The sequence below is a fragment of the Monodelphis domestica genome, chromosome 3, assembly GCF_027887165.1.
Source record: "Monodelphis domestica isolate mMonDom1 chromosome 3, mMonDom1.pri, whole genome shotgun sequence".
Lineage (NCBI taxonomy): Eukaryota > Metazoa > Chordata > Mammalia > Didelphimorphia > Didelphidae > Monodelphis > Monodelphis domestica.
In genome coordinates, this window is record NC_077229.1 from 309,531,916 (window position 1) to 309,550,364 (window position 18,449).

The window sequence follows — 18,449 nt, forward strand, 5'->3', positions numbered from 1 at the left end:
TAGCTATCTATTCTAGGAATAATTCTATGCACCTTAACTTGACACTGCTATCCCTTCAAGCTGTCATTCCCTTATCTTCTTTTATAGACAAACTCCTACAAAGGGTGATTTAAACTTGTCAGTTGCCATTTTTTTACCTCCAACTTATTTCTTGGTCCTTGCAATATGGCTTCTGATACCTATATTTGATTAAATCTCTAAAGTGACCAATAATCTCTCAATTGACAAATCTAATGAATATTTCTGAAGTCTAATCCTTTGGGCCCCTCTGTAGCTTTTGATACTCTTGTTCGTTGGATTCTCTACTGGATTCTTTCCTCTCTAGATTCCTGTTCTCTCTTCTCCTTAAACCTCTATCATGATGCAGTTAGATGGCTCAGTGGAGAGAGAATCAGGCCTGGACATAAGAAGGCCTGGGTTCAAATTTGATCTCAGATACTTCCTAGCTATGTGACCTTGAGGAAGTCACTTAGCCCCAGTAGTTTAGCCCTTACCTCTCTTCTGCCTTAGAATTGATACTTAGTATAGTTTCTAAGATAGAAGGAAAGGGTTAAAAAACCACCTCATCCCTCTTCTAAACTTGACTCTTTTTTGAGGATACCACAGTCTTTCTAGGTAACTAAGTTTATAAACTTGGAGTCATTCTTGCCATAGTTTTTTAATTAAAAAAAAAAACATTTTCTTTCTGTCAGCCTCAATATTAGGGATTGGTTCCAAGGCAGAAGAGCAGTATGGGCTAAGCAACTGGGGCTAAATGTCTGCTCAGGGTCACACATTTAGGAAGTAGCTGAGGCCACATTTGAATCCAGGACCTCTTATCTCCAGGTCTGACTTTCTATACACCCAGACAACTGGCTGCCCCTCAGTTTTTGAATCTTAGTCCCACAATGTCTCTCATATCCCTCCCCTTTTTTCTACTCATTCAATATCCTCCATGGCTCAAATACAAATGATCTATCAGCTGAAGCATTACAACTGGCTTCCAATTCTTTTCCCTGATTTTAGTCTTTCCCCCTTTTAAACCATCCTCCACACAGCTGAAAATGGTATTTCCAGATTACAGTTTTGATGGCTTTACTCTCTTGCTCAAAAATCTGCAGTGGTTCCCCACTGCCTCTAAGATAGTGCAGAATCCTCAGCATGGCATCATTCCCCTTACTTCTCCAGTCATTTCATAATAAAAAATTATACCCTTTCATGCATTCTCCATTCCAATCAAATAGCTCAGCTAATTTTCTCATATATGAAATTCTACTTCATGTCTCCACAACTTTTCATGAGTTGTCCTCCTTGTCTGGAGTACTCATTCCTCTCCACTTCTGGAATCTCTAGCTTTCTCCACATCTTCTTAAAAAATATTTTTTTCAATTTACAAGAATTTTTCCTAGCCCACCTTGACTGGAGGAGAGTGGAGAGGACCCAAATCCTTATGACAAAATATCTAGGCAAGTAAAACAAATCTAACATTGACCATATCAAAAATGTACTTTACATCTCACTCTGTACCCTGAGTCCATTTTCTCTTCGTAAGAAGGTGAATAACACACTTCTTCATCCTTCTTGAGAATCCAGTGTGGTAAGTCATTGTCTTTCAAAGTTGTTTGTCTTGACAAGGTTGTTGTTACTGTAAAATTGTTCTCCTAGTTCTGCTCACTTTATTCTGCATCAGTTCATACCAGATAAATCTCCTCAAATGAAATCATTCCTTTTTGCCATTTCTAATGGCATAATATTTTTTTCTCATTCATATATCAGAATTTATTCAGCCATCCGCCAACTGATGAACTCTGTTCCCCCTTAGTTTTTAGTTATTTGCTATAACAAAAAGAGCTTTTATAATTATTTTTTCTGCATATGGTCCTTTTCCTTTACTCTTGGTCTTTTGGGGGAGGTGAGATAAAGTAGTGGTTTCACTGGGCCAAAGGGCTGGTATAGTTTAGTGTCTTTGGGATGTAGTTTCAAGTTGTTTTGTAGAATGCCTAGAGCATTTCACAGCTCAAGCTACGATGCATCAATAAGACTGCTTTCCTATAGTTCCTTCAGCATTTGTCATTTTCCTGTTTTAGTTGTCTGTGTCAATCTGACATAAGGGGGAAACTCAAAATTGCTTTAATTTGAATTTCTCTAATTAGTGATGATTTGTATTATTTTTATCTATAATAATAATAGCTAGAATTTATATAATACTTGCTATATTCTAGACATCATGCTAAGCATTTTACAAATCTTATCTCCTTTGATTCTCACAACAACCCTGGGAGGTAGATGCTGTTATGATCCATATTTTACAGCTGAGGAAGCTGAAGTAAAGAGAAATTGTGACTTGTCCAGGGTCCCACAGCTAGAAAGTGTCTGCAGCTCGGGTGTCATCTCCTTTATGGAGGAGCCTTTAATTCATCCAGTTGTTAGTATTCTCTCCCTCTTGAAAATAGTTTGTTTTACTTTGTCAATACTTGCATGTACTCTGTGTAAATGTTTCCCTCAGTGGAATGTAAACTTCTTCAAAACAGGAACTGTTCCAATTTTTCTTTGTGTGAGTGAATGAATGAAAAAGCATTTATTAAGCACTTGCTATTATGTACAGACACTGTGTTAAGAATTGGGAAAACACACACAAAAGCTAGATGCCCCTGCCCTCAAGGTGTTTATATTTCAATAGGAGAAAACATCACCCATGTCCAGTGTAGGGTATTTGGGTTTGGAGAGTGAGAGGGTGTGATGAGTTGGTCAGTAGGGCAGTCAACTGACAAGATTTCAAGTAGCATTAATTAGTATTGTCATGGGTGCAATTAGGGGAATTCTCTGATGGGTTGTGGCTAGCTAGAATACAGTAAATGGAGCATGTTTGTTGTTCAGGGGATCCCTTCCAGTGTCATATATGTTGTCCTTGGTGGGATATCCTTCCTTTTAACACATTTTCCCTGACCTTTGATAAAGGCCTGTTGATTTCACTTTTTAAATATCTTTCTATGACTTTTCCTTTTCTCTGCTACTGCCACTATCCTAGTGCAGACCCTTACCAACTCACACTCTGAAGATTACCCTGTGTTGACAAACCTACAGCTTGTGTGCCAGAGGAGGCTGCTCCCCTCCCTCTCTCCACTGTGCCTGAGACATTTCTCACATGACCCACCCATCTGCCCAGCAATCCAATGGGAGTGCTGCTTCCCTCCCCTGTCTGGGGATTGTGTGAGGGTTTGGGTACTCAGTCTCTAAAAGGTTCACCATCACTGCCCTAGACTGCTGGTGGATTAGTGTGCCTCAGATGCTTATGCATTCTAATTAGATAAATTAGAAAAAATATGAGCTCAAACTTGATCTCTAGTCACTAAAGTAATTTTCCTAAAGCAGAGAGTAGACCATGCCGCTTTCCCTAGTCAATAAATTCCATTGGTTCTTCAAGAATTACAGCAAGGAAAGGGCAGCTAGGTAGCTCAGTGGATTGAGAGCCAGGCCTAAGGACAGGAGGTCCTAGGTTCAAATCTGGATTCAGATACTTCCCAGCTGTGTGACCCTGGGCAGGTCACTTAACCCCCATTGCCTAGCCCTTACCACTCTTCTACCTTGGAACCAATACACAGTGTTGACTCCAAGGTGGAAGATAAGGGTTTTTAAAAAATTACAGCAAGGATCAATTATAAAATCCTCTATTTGGTGTTCAAAGCCCTTCATAACTCCTCCCAACCTTCCCACCATTTTTATGCCTCACTCCTGCCTTCATAGTCTTGCATTTCAAGACACTAGCCTACTTGCTATTTCATAAACAAAACCCTCAATCTCTCTGCTCCAAACATTTTCTTTTTTGTCTATTCCATATGCCTGGCAGGCTTTCCCTCCTCATATCTACCCAGTGCCTTCCCTGGCTTCTTTCAAATCCCAATTAAAATTTCATCTTCTACAGGAAACGTTTCCTAGGTCCTCTTAATTCTATGCTTTTTAAAAATTTCCTATTTTCCTGAATACAGTTTGTTCATAATTGTTTGCTTGCTGTCTCTTCCCCTTAGACTGTGAGATCCTTGAGGACAGAGGCTGATTTTTGCATCTTTTTCTATTTCCTAGTCCTTAATGCAAAGCCTGGTGGTATAGTTAGTGGGTGGTTTATAAATGTTTATTGACTGATGGGATATGTTCAAACAGAGGTTTCAAGTAGGGATCCACATCTAAAGTATCATCTCTTTTCTGTGTAAACAATTTGTTTGCCAAAGAGGAGAAGAACATACGAAAAATTGATGAAAAAAGTATCACATTAGGGAAGAATTATATCCTTTCAGATAAGATGTTGAGGAGAGATAAAGAGGATTCTGAGGATTCAACAAAAGTTCTAAGAGGATTTGTGTGAAGGCAGAACAATGACTGAAGTAATGGCTGCAAGGTATTGCAATCCTTTGGTCAATTATATGATTGTTTTTAAGAAATCTAAATCAAATAATTCTATGAGATTTACAAAATTATATAAGGTCCACTTGGTTCATACTTGATAGAAAGGTGGATTTTTTTTTTTAGCTTTAACTCATAAGGCAGAGAAGAGTCACTGACATCAGAAGACTGATGGAAGGTAATGGAAGGTGTAAGAAGAGAGGGAAGAAGCAGTAGGAAGAAATATGTTGAAGAAATGAGAGAATAAACTGAGCCCAGAAGGAATCACAAGGAGAGAGCAGAAGGCATATAAGGTGACTAGGGAAACTGCTTCCAGCTGAGACAGCTGATCGCTAATTGGAAGAGAAGTATTGTTTTGCTGATTGGCTAAAGAAAGGGGAGTACTTAAGTTGTGCTGATTGGAGATGAGTCGAATCCTGCTGCTCTGTCTTGAGCTGTCTGAATACCTCCTATGGCCTGGGAGAGGAGAAAGCTCTCAGGGGTGCCTAATTGACCATTACTGCCCTCTATGGTTTGAGAGGTAGACGCAGGTAGGGAAAGACAGGCTTACATCTGTTTTGATGGGAGCTGTGCTTATTGGAGAGGAGGCTTGGCATCACAGGGAATTCATTAGAGCAAATGAGGTCCTATTGAGTGTTGAGCTGGCTGGCCTTGTGTATTGCTTAGAGAACCCAGAGAGCTTTGCAGTTCTCTGGCTTAAGGGGATGTCTTTTCACTGAATAAGTACAATGTTTATCTATCTATATTTATATCTCTATCTCTATATGCCTATACAAATATTGATGTGGGTATTTCTATTCCAAAGTGAGTATATAGCATATTCTCAGGCCTTTTAAGGGTGGTTGTGAGGTTAAAGAGCTAGACACTGCCTTTTTTTTTAAATCTCAAGAGCAAAAGAATAGTTTTGCCCAGCAGGAGAGCAATGAGGACCCTAAGGGGGTAGTTAACTGTTCTAAGTGATTTTTTTGGGCATAAAATGTTCCTGAAGGGATATCAAGAGCATCAAGGTTTGTAGTTCTTGTAGAGGTGTGAGTTGTTTTGGATTCATGGGATTTCAAATTTGTGTGCCTCCCTGTTAAGTAACAAAGTGTTTCTCTCTCCCCAGTAGACATGGGCAATTAGGTGACATTGTGGATACAGTGCCAGGCCTGAAGTCAAGAGGATGTGAATTCAAATCTGGCCTCAAAATGCTCACTAGCAGTGTGATCCTGGCCAAGTCACTTGTTCCTATTTGCCTCAATTTCCTCATCTATAAAATGAGAAGGAAATGGCAAGCCACTGCACTATCTTTGCCAAGAAAACTTCCCAATGGTATCACAAAATGAAACAACTCAATACCATGGACATTTGTTCACTGGTGGGAAAAAAATGACCCCGATTTATTAGTGGACTGTCATATTTTACTATTCCTGCCTTTGCCTTCCATTGATTAAATGTTTTACTATTGATTCTGCCTTATCCTTTAGTAAATGTTTATGTTCGAGTCAATGGCAGGTGTCACTGTGATTGTTTGGTGTAAATAAGAGTACCAGTGAGGATTCTAGGAGTTGCAATGGAGAGTAGATGTGTCTCTGCCCCTCCCTACCCAAAGACATACTTCTAGGATCTGGAGAGGGAGTTTGAGTGGTATGTACTTGGCAGTGGCCAGCACCCTTCTCCCCTCTCACGCTCCTTCCCACCCATACACTTTGGGAGAACTTCTCCAGCCCTGAGAAAGAAGGGAGTGCCATAGTGGGTGCTATTGCTCTGTGCTACCCTGACTTCATGGGTACTTTTAATGCCACGCGTGTGCTCTGCATGTGCTCCTCTCCCTCAGCATCCATATGTGATCCATGAACAAATCTTGCCCTTTCTATCTTAACAATACCTCTCCCCTATGTCCCCTACAAGGTTCTTTCAGCCTCCTCACTTCTTACTTGAACTACTGCAACATCTTTCTACTTAATCTCTCTGCTTGAAGATTCTCCCTTCTCTCATCCACCCTCCACTTAGCAGCCAAGGGGATTTTCTTCAGCATAAATTGGAGCCTTAAATGCACTGCTCCACCTCCCCCAACCAGTTCTCTGCTATTACCTCTAAGATCAAAGAGAAACTTGGTTTTTTTGGTTTGGCACCCAAGGTTCTTCACAACCTAAGTCCTTCCTACCTTTTCCTACATCACGTTGTGCATGTCCTACACCACTTTTTCATGACCGTTGATCAATTTGGTCTTTGTGCTATAGTGAAAGCTTTGGTTTTGCAACAAAGTAAAATAAATTCATCACATTTGGAACATAAACAAACTACTTTTGACTCTCCTTCCCAAACTCTGCCTTTTAGCCACGCCAGCTGGCTTGTAGTTTCCCAAACAGGACACTCTATCTCTTTGCTTTTGTCCTAGCTGTCCTTCATGCTTGGAATATTCCAATTCTTCAGTGTCCTGGCTTTCTTCAAGATTCATCTCAAATCCCATCTACTCAAAGGGCTCTTTCCCAGTCTCTCTATCTAGAGGCTTATGTCTTTCTCTGAAGGTCCTTCATCTCCTTGGTATACTGTATATCTTCTCTCAACATATTGTTCAGTCATTTCAGTCAGGTATAACTCTTTGTGTCCCTATTTGGGATTTTCTTGGCAATGATACTGAATGATTTGCCATTTACTTCTCCAGCTAGTTTTACATCTGAGAAACTGAGGCAAACAAAGTTAAGTGACTTATTCAGGGTCACATAGCTAGTAAGTATATGTGAGACTGAATTTGAACTTGGGGCTTCCTGACTCCAGACCTGGGGTTTCCATTAGCTCTTTTACTATGGGAGTAAAAACACAGAAGAAAAACATCTGTTTGATCACATGGGTATATGGGGATATTATTGGGGATATAGACTAAGTGATCACCCTAGTACAAATATCAATAAAATGAAAATAGGTCTTGATCAATAACAAAAGTAAAACCCAGTGGAGTTGCTCTTCAGTTATGGGAAGGTAATGGGGGGAGGGGAGGGAAAGAACATGAATCTTGTAATCATGGGAAAATATTCTAAATTAATTAATTAAATAAATGAAAATTTCCAAATTAAAAAAAGAAAATAAGCTCTTTGAGGCCAAAGCTTGAGTTTTTATCATTCTCTGTTAAGTGCTTAAATGCCTAATGACTGAATTACTGACCTATATTCCCATTTTCCTATAAATACAAAATGTGGGACAGATACATGATATCTTCTGTTTCAGTAATCTCATCTATCATATCCATGAGGATGAATACCAACCTTTATCTCTAATCCTACTTTCTTCTCCTATCATCAACCATTTCTGACTGGAAATTCTGCAGGTGGCTCCAACTTAACATATCCTAAAGAGAACTATTGTGAATGAGATAAATAATCCACAAGAGGAGAATGGAAGGACTGAGAACAAGCATCAAGGGCACAGCTAAGATTTTGCATTGTAAATTTGTTACTGAGATTAGGGGCTGGAAATCACTTGGATTTTCTAACTTCTTTGGGTACCCTCAATAGTGAGAGATCAGGAGTGGAAAAATCGGATACTGGGAGTTCCCCAGAAGAATAGAAGCTGAAGAAAACCAGAGTGGCAAGGGATGATAGGGTTTTGTTGTTTGGTATTTAAGTCATGTCCAACTCTTCCCGACCTGATTTGGTCCTTGGCAAAGATATTGGAGTGATTTGTCATTTTTTCCTCCTTTGCATTTTACAGATGAGGAACTAAGTCGAACAGGGTTAAATAACTTGCCCAGAGTCCAGAATAATATATTTGGAGTTGTTGGTTGGGATCAAAAATATTTTCCTAATACTACCTTTGTGTTGCCCCTCCCAACACTGAGTCCCTTTTTAGGAGTATCAATCACTCATTGATAATTTAATTCCAATTGACCTCTATCCTTTTTAAGGTGTACTAAAATTGTACAACATATTACAAAATGTTTCTTTAATGACTAGTTAAATCACCATCTATATTACTAAATTGTTAATGCTATAGTGGAATACTAATTGAAGAAAAAGCTAATTTTAAATTTTGAGAGGAAAAATGAGTATAGAAACTTTAAGAGAAGCAGTTTTTGTTGAAGAATTTGATCCATTTATTTGTAATTCATTTGTCTAGAAATACTTTTTAATGTTATTTTCTATAAAAAATATTAAAAGAAATAATCTGTCCCAAATGGTCAAAGAACATGAACAAGCAATTTTCAGATGAAGAAATTCAAAGTTCTGAATGATCATTTGAAAAAATGTTCTAAATCACTTTTGATTAGAGAAATTCAAATCAAAACAACACTGAGGTACCACCTCATACCTATCAGATTGACTACTATGTCAATAAAGGAAAATAATAAATGTTGGAAGGCATGTGGCAAAATTGGGACGCCAGTGCATTGTTGGTAGAGTTGTGAACTAATTTAACCATTCTGGAGGGCAATTTGGAACTATGCCCAAATGGCTATAAAACTGTGCGTGACCTTTGCTATAATATCACTCCTGGGATTTTATCTCAAAGAGATAGTAAAAAGAGGGAAAATGACCTACTTGTACAAAAATATTTATAGCAGCTCTTTTGCAGTGGCAAAAAATTGGAAATCATGGGGATGTCCATCAATTGGGGAATGGCTGAACAGATTGTGGTTTAATGTTGATGATGGAATACTATTGTGCTATAAGAAATGATAAGCAGATGATTTCAGTAAAAGCTAGAAATATCTGCATGAATTAATGCAGAATGAAATAAGCAGAATCAGGAGAACATTGTACACAGTAACAGTAATATTGTATGATGATGAACAGTGAGAACTTGGATACTCTTAGTAATGCAATGATCTGGGACAGTTCTGAAACACTTATGAAGGAGAATGCTATCCACCTCCAGAGAAACTGAGTCTAATGGACGCAGATCAAAGCATATTATCTTTCACACCAGAATACTTATGGTTTTATTTGGGGGTTTGGTTTTGTGAGTGTGTTCTCACATCAATGATCAGAATAGAAGTGTGTTTTTGATGATAATATATGTATGGTTGGGATCAAATTGCTTACCATCTCTGAGAGGGGGGATTGAAGGGAGGAAAGGAGACAGTCTGGATTTTATAATTTTGGAAAACATATGTTGAAAATTATTATTACATTTAACTGGGAAAATAAAATATCTTTGAATTTAAAAAAATTTTTAAAGAAGAGAAAAAATAAAATAAAATAAATCTCTCTTACCATATTACACTGAGCACACTTTTAAATGTCTCCCCTGAAAACGTACTTAATATATGTCTCCATAGTCTGACAAAATAAATTCCCACATTAACCATATCCAAAAATGAATTTTTCTTTTTGCATTTTAAATTCATTCATCACCTTTTTTCATTGTTTTTGTTTTTCATTGTTTCATTGTTTTTCATTGTATTTCATTGTTTTTCTTTTAGACTCAGTTGCATTAATCTGAACTCTAAAGTTTTTCAAAGTTGTTTTTCTCTATATTATCATTGTATAAATTGTCTTCATAGTTTTGCTTCACTTCATTAAACATGAATTCACAAGTATTCCCACGTTCCTCTGAAATTTTCCTTTTCATCATTTTTTATGATACAATAATATTTCATTGCATTATTATGCCACAATTTATTTAATCCTTCCCCAACAGAATGATACTCCTAATGTCCAGTGTTTGGCTACCATTAGATTTGCTGATACAAATTTCTTTAAATTTTATATTATCAAAATTGTCTATCTCTACTACTAGTTTAGTTATAAACTCATCTTCTATCTAGAGAATTGAAAGATTTCTTCATTCTTCATTCTAATTTGCTTATGACTTATGTGAGATAATGCCATACATGTTTTAATAAGTGTTGTGAATTATTCTATTAGTAATTATTATTAGTATTAATATTTACCATACTATAATTATGAAATTTTAATGACAATGATGTTATCAACTAATGTTAAAGATTAAGTTTTATTAGTATTAATGTTCACATATTGCTATATTATTACTAATTAGATTTTTAGTATTATTGCCTTACTGAATGTTATTTACCAAAAAGACCATAAGTAAAAGCAACTAACACATCAATCAGCAAAGACCTCTTTAATATCAACTGCATATAAGTACTGTGGAGGTACTCTGAGGAATACACAACACAATCTTTGCTCTACTTTTTGAGTATAGAAAACTTATGAGCATGAAGTTCAGGCACTTTATAAAACTATACTTAAATTTAAGGTATCTTTTGAGTCAGTATCTGTTTGAAACTCTAGCTTTTATACCTCCATCTGAATTTTCTATTTCATTAACCATAGTTATTCACAACAAGACATTTTCACCAAATATAATAGCAAGAAAAAGAACATGAAAAAGTACATAGAAGGCACACTCTCCCACCGACAACCACGCCACCAGTGGATAAGTGAACATTTGAAACAAAGGTGGCTCACATACCTAGGGTTGGCTATGTCCCTGCTAGAAGAATTTACAACCTCAAAACTCCTCCAGTTGTTTCCTTGCATAGCAGCATCTGTCAGGCTGCATTATCTGCTTCCACGGCCACCTCCTGCTTCTCCACTGAGATGCTATTACCATATGCCTCTTTAGAAAACTAGTGCTAAGCTACTTCTTCCCTGAAAGACAGTGTTTACAAGGAAGAAAGGCAGACAGAGAGATTGGAAAGAATACATATTTTAGGGCGATGTTTGCTTTTTTGTGACTTGGCCCCATAGCTGCATGCAGTCAGCACAGCAGAGAATCCTTCAGATCAAATGCATCTTTTTGAAGACTCCACTTATCCCATAGCAAAAACACTTCCAGATCCACTTGATATTTGTATTGAAGTAAATTCCTTTTCTCACATCATGTCACTAGCCATTAGTACGAGGGCCATGCAGATATCCTGGAGCTTCCCTTCACCATGCTAGAGAAATAGGTTGGAAGCTAGTGAGTTTGTATTGCATTTCTGCAACTACATTCATCCTCCTAACTTGAAAAACTTAATTTAAAAAGTAATGTATGAATATTAACTGATGAATATGCTCAATAAGTACTATAAGAGCTCAGAGGAGAGAGAGATTACTTTAAATTTGGATGGTCAGAAAAGGTAGAATTTGATCTAGACCTTGAAGTTTGTGTAGAAATTACACAGGCAAGGAAGAAATGAGTATTCCAGGCAGGAGGAACCCCAGAAACAAGAATGATATTTGCCTGTGAATGGATTAGCTTAGATAGAGTGGTAGATTTGTATAAAGAAACTAGTCTGGAAAAAAGTTTTAGTGCTACATTGTCAAGAGTTTTGAATGCAAGACTTTGGAATCTGAATTTCATCTCTTAGGCAAAGGACAGCATTTGGGGAAGAGGAAGTGACATAATAAAAGTGTTATTTTAAAAATGCATGTAGGTGGCATTGAAGACAAAGACAATTGGTGAAAAAATGGAGGATAAGAAGGTCCCCTTGGGAGCTATTGTAATAGGCTAGATGTTAGGTAATACTGCTTTGAACTAGGTGGGCAAATGAAAAATAAAGAGTATATGTTAGATTTATTATAAAGGAAGAATCAATAGAAGACTTTAAGAATTCTGGCTTGGAAGACTAGAAGAATATTGGTATAATGAACAGAAAGAAGTGAGAAGAAAGTTGGTTTGAGGGTAAAATGATGAATTTCACTTTCATATGTGTTGATTCTGAGGCACAGGAAGAACATACAAATGAAAATAGGTAACACAGACATAGGCCTGGAATTTAAGGGACAAGTTCAGAGCTGGCAATATAGAGGTGAATGGATAGATAGATAGATAGATAGATCTACATTTATACTATCCATATGAAAGTGATGATTGAACTTTCAAGAGTGGATGAAGAAGGAAGTGAGTATATAAATACAATAAAAAGGAGAACAGATAGTCAAGCACTAAATCTTGGGGAAAATACATAAAGGGATAAGAAATAAACAAAGAGACACAGGAAAAATGGCTGGAGACATCTGAGATGTGCCTAGGATGACACTGCTTTATGAAACACATATAGGCATACCTGACCAGCAACCAGAAAACCTACCGAGATATTGTAGAATAAGTATTTCTCTGTTTATAGTTTCCCTAACATAATCAGTTTAGATTATAAGACTTTAGAAAAGCAAGCTGCTCAAGAAATATAAAACTATATCTTAAAATTTTAAGAACACCTAAACCCTGAACATTTTGATCTCATCCTATTAAACATTCTGGAGATTTTGGAACATAATGGAGAAGAGGTAATAGTTACCATATTCCATTCCCAGTACAGACACATATTTCCATGCAAAATGATGTCACACGATCTCTTTTTTTATTTGTTCAGGTTGGGGGACTATTGGTAGAACACTGAATATAACACCAGGACTCATACATCCAGTTTATGAAATATACAACCTTTTCAGTATGTCGGTTAGTTTTGCTGACGTTTTTCTACTTTTTTTTTTATAAAGATATCTTGTTGGGAGGGTCTGGGTGATCTAAAACCAAAATATATCAACACAAGTCCACTTGCATTGTAAATTTTTTTAAAATGCCACAAGTTTTGCTCCATTTACAGCTTTTGTTTTGGTGAGAGCCATGTTTGCCTATTGAGTCATGCTTTGAAATTTTAAAAGATGGAGGAATATGGACTAATAAATTTCTCATATAAGAGATTAGCCAAAGGAAGCACACCATCCACCTTTAGTCTCAGATCAGAATGCATAGAGGAACAAGTAGTGTGATGTTTAAGTTTGTTTTCAGGAAATACAGTAAGGAGATAAAAATCTGCCAAGAAATTTTGGTGCCCAGAAAAAACACAAGATAGACTATATCAGAGAGTCACCTCATACCAACAAGTGGGAAGATTAGGTTACCTGTGAATTTACAAAATAGACCCCAAAAATAGTTGGGGCCCTAATAATACATCACAACATTCTGTGCCTGACAGGGAAGGCAGTAATGTTGCCTTATTATCAGGAGAAAAGCAATAAAGAGTTAATCAGGTGGGTTCAGAGACAGCCTAATCCACCAGGAGTAGATGGACGTTTGGAGCCAGACAATGATTCATATGGAAGGTAGAAAAACTGGACTAGATAGGGAGAGGAAGGAAGATAGCTGAATCTATCTTAGTACTCTAGTTGTATTGGCCCTTAGGCACTTGGTTGACTAGAAAGTGGAGACAATTATAGCCTACTTGGGCATAACTCATGACTGGCACTACAGGTCAGTAGATCTGAGAACATAGAGCAGAGAACTGAAAGAAGACCACCAATGGAGTGCCAGGACCATTCAGAATTAGAATGATACATAATAATCTAGGAAGAGAGACAGACAGACAGACAGACAGACAGGAGAGAGAGGGGGAGAGAGAGAGAGATAGAGAAAGGGGGGAAGAGGGGAAAGAGAGAGAGACAGACAGACAGAGAGACAGAGGGAGAGAGAGAGAGACAGAGAAAGGGGGGAGAGAGGGGGAGGAGAGAGACAGAGAGAGAGACACACACAGAGAGACAGAGAGAGAGACAGAGAGACAGAGAGAGAGAAAGGGGGGGAGAGGGGGAAGAGAGAGAGACAGAGGGAGAGAGAGAGACAGAGAAAGGGGGGAGAAAGGGGGAGGAGAGAGACAGAGAGAGACACACACAGAGAGACAGAGAGAGACAGAGAGAGAGAGAGAGAGAAAGGGGGGATAGGGGGAAGAGAGAGAGAGACAGACAGACAGAGAGACAGAGGGAGAGAGAGAGACAGAGAAAGGGGAGAGAGAGGGGGAGGAGAGAGAGAGACAGAGAGAGAGAGAGATTGAAAATTTATCATTTAATGTTGCAAGATGCTGTGTTAAGCTCTGGGGATATGAGGGTCTATGCATAAAAGGAAACAAGATGGTCCCTATGCTCAAAGAGTTTATAATCTAATAAGTGAAAAGAAAATATAAAGAAGGGCAAGGCAGGTGGAGGGAGAGTTGTCTGGAGAATGAGTTGAGTTGGGAGTAAAAAACATGAGTGGAGCCCTGCAGGTACTCCAGTCAGGAGAGAAAGCCTCAGAGCGGAATCGTCCTGATATGGAGAAGGCAGCTGGTGGAGAAGTACAACAGTCCTGAGAGTCAGTGGGGCAGCTTGACTGGGGCCTTTCAACAAACGGTTAAGGGAGCTTACACATGGAACTAAACAATGCTCATTGGAGGGAGATAGGAATAGGGTTAGGAGATTTGTGCTCACATCAATATAGGGAAATCCTAGATGAAGATACTATGTCTACAAATGTGGGTCAGCACCTTCTCTGCAATTTCAGAGTTGCTCAGGGATTAAGTGACTCCTAGAGTCCCACAGCCAGTTGTGTCAGAGGTAAGACTTTAACTAAATTAAAGCCAGCCCTCTATCCACTACACTATGCTGCCTCACATTAGCAGAAAGCGTGTATTTGGTACAAAATATCAAGATATACAGCAATAAACTGCATATGACTATAGGTTATAGATTGCTTGTGACTTCTGTTTTTAGTATTCAATAAGCAACTTTATTCTGCATATTATATACTATAGTCAACCTCTGCACTTAATCTATCGTAGATAAATTTTCTCTGTGTTAGATATTGCATATCACCTTGCTGAGTATTATGATATGGATTATGTATTTTTATGAATACCACAAGACGCAGTAAGGTATTGTAGAAAGATAGTTGACTTTAAGCTCATGAAGACAAAAGTTCAAATTCTGTCCTGGTCATACAATTGTTGACCTTGGGCTAGTCACTTAACCCTTCAGTACCACCCCACCCCCCCAAGCAATTTTTTTAGACTACAACAGGTAGAGAAGCTACTGTTCTGCATTTGCAAAGAAGTGCATCATTAGGGAGGAGAGGGAGAGGGGAGGAAAGCTTCCTATGCTGTTGAAATCCTGTCTAGTTTAAATTTTAAATAAAGAATTTCAGGCCTGTATAGAGTTGAATGTGTTTATGCTCTGTAGAAGTCAAGCTAATTGGCAGAAGATTTAGTTAAATGAAATGTCCTTCCAAGATCCATAGGTAAATTGGAATGTTTTCTTTCCTCATGCTGATACATGTATTTTCAAATATTAAGCAATAGGCTTAGTCATTTGGGGTGTTGCATAGATTTTGACGGGATGAAGAGTTTGCTTTACATTTCTTGCACAATTTAGTTCTTTTATTGAATTTCCATATCATATAAGCATATCTCTTTCCTTCTTTCTAGAAAACTGTGTACAGTCAGACCACTTACTTGTCAAGGCAAATATCAGAAGCAAGAATAATAAGAAAAATATATGGCATGTAATGGAAACAATTTGGTTGTGAACTATCTAAACAATTAGCAAGGAAAATGGAAAATAGATTAGAAATTATATCAGCACCTCTTATAATGATTTTAGGAATTATGTTTAACTCATGTAAATCTGTTGCCACAACAAAAACACCCAAAGAGCTCAAGAAGTGCCTTAGTCAATAAACATTTTTGATGGCAGTCAAAGGCAAAACCAGTATAAAAATTATTAATGAGGGGAATAACTTCAAAATGGGATATCTAGGTGATATATTGGATAGAGTGTCAGGCTTGGAGGCAAAAAGCTTCATCTTCCTCAAATCTGGCCTTAGATACTAACTGTATGATCCTGGGCAAGTCACTTAATCCCATTTGCCTCAGTTTCCTCATCTGTAAAATGAACTGGAGAAGGAAATGGCAAACCACTCCAGAATCTTTACCAAGAAAACCTCAAAGTCACAAAGAGTAAGACACAACTGACATGACTAAACAATAACTTCAAAATGCCTACAAGAAAAGCATCAAAGAAACACACAGCTTGGCCAGAGATTAAATAGAAATTTCTAAGAGAAATAAAGTAAAAGTGAAAAAAAAGTTTAAAATGTTATTATAAATTAAATGAGAGATAGAGGAAAGAATTAGAAAAAAAGCAAGAACTATGGAGGAGAGATCTAGAAAGAGAATTAATAGCTCATTATAAGATATATAATACCTTAGCCAAGTATGAGACTCCCTGAAAATTGTAGTGGACCAACTAAACAAAAGTGAACAATTCTATGAAACAAGAAGAAATATTTTTAAAAGTCAAAAGATTGAAAAATAGAAGAAAATATTTGGTACTTCATGTTAAAAAACAAGTTCCAATTGTTGAATTAGAAAATAGATCCAGAAAAGCTAATATAAGGATCACTGGACTGAATGACTGAAAGTCATAATAAAAAAAAGAGCTTGACTTCATGCTTTCAAGAAATCAAGAAAGAAAACTGTCCAGATCTCTGAGAATCATAGAACAATGGGAAAATAGACAAAAATCTATTGATTGCCCTCTGAAAGAAATTACCAAATGAAAACTCACAGGAATATCATAGCCAAAATTCAGGAGTTCAATGTCAGTCAAAAAAATTCCAAGGATCCAAAAAGAAGGAGTTAAAGTACTGAGGAATAATAGTGCAGATTATGTGAGATTTAGCAGATACCACTAAAAAAAGCAGAGAACATGTGATATAATATTTCAAAGGCAAAAAATATAGAATTTTAACCAAGAATAAATTACCCATCAAGATGGATTATCATCCTGCAGTGGGAAAATGGATCTTTAATGAAGTAGAGGACTTTCAAGCATTCCTGATATAAAGACAAGAATTGAGTAGAAATGTTAAAATTCAAACATGGCGTAAAGAGAAGCATAAAAAGTAAATATAAGTAAGCAACCAGAAAAGATTTTTATAAAGGAATAGTGTTTGCTCTACTGAGGAGGAGATGATATCAACATCAATATATGGTGAAGAATTTGGGAGTAATTTTTGTTATATTGTGGTGATTATAAAAGAAGAAAGAGAATTAGCAGGGTAAAGAGACACAGAAAGGGAGAATATGAGAGGAATAGGGAGATCAAGGAACATATTTTGTCACCTTCTCAGGGGACTATCCATAAAAGGGAAGAGGATGCGAGGAGTGTTACAACCTTCATTTTAGACTGATAAAAAATGAGGTGAACAGAATCTGAGAATAATTTATGCAGACAACATTGCAAAAATGAACAATTTTGAAAAACTGGGGCTCTCTAATCAACAAAATGATCAACTAAGATCCCCAAGGAAAAGTTATTTAGAATGCCATTTGCCTCCTTGACAGAAAGCTGGTGGAACTACATTTGCAGAGTGAAACACATTTTTGAATGGCCAATGTGAGGATTTATTTTGCTTGATTATTCATAGTTTTACAGAGATTTTATATTTCTTTTCCCCCCCTGGAATGAGGGGAGAGGGAGAAAGACTACATGTTTGTTAATTGGGGAAAATTTTTAATTAACAAGAAAAAAATCATGGACCATGGAAGAGATTTGTTAAGACTAATCATATTTTCTTTCTTTTTTTTTTTTGGACAAGGTTATTAGACAAAGATTTCAGGGGAATGGCATTGACATAGAATACCTAAACTGAAGCAAAAACTTTACAAAGCCCCTCATGCTATTTTTTTAGAAGATGGAAAGAAAGTGGGGTTGGGTCAGATGATAGTATAGTTACTTTTATTTGGAACTGTTTAAATGATTCAACCCAAAGAGTAGTTATTGATGGATTGATATCAACATGGAGGGAGTTCACAAGTTGATTGCTCTAATGATCTATTCTTACTCCTCCTGTGTTGTGTTGTTCAACCTTTTTATTAGTGATGTGGATAAAGACAAGCATAGTATCCATACCACACTTACAGACAATACAATGTTGTGGAGGATAGCAAACATGCTAGATAAGAAATTTTGGATTCAAAAGTCTCTTGATAGGCTGGAGTGATGGGCCAAATCTCATATGAAATTGATATTTGAGATTAAAAAACTTGCTGCACAAGTATAGGATAGGAAGGTGTGACTTCAGCATCAGTATATCGAACAGTAAGCATTTTATGTGATAGATACTATTCTGAGTTTTGGAATTGACAATGTGACACAAGAGGCATTAAGGCTCAGGTAGTTTTTAGCCTGTATGAATTAAAATCATAGTTTCTGGAATGAAGGAGGTGATAATCCTCATAAATGCTGCTTTGTACAGACCATGCCTAAAATTATTGTATTCAATTCTATGTACCACATTTTTGGAAAGACATTCATAGATTGGTGGAGAAC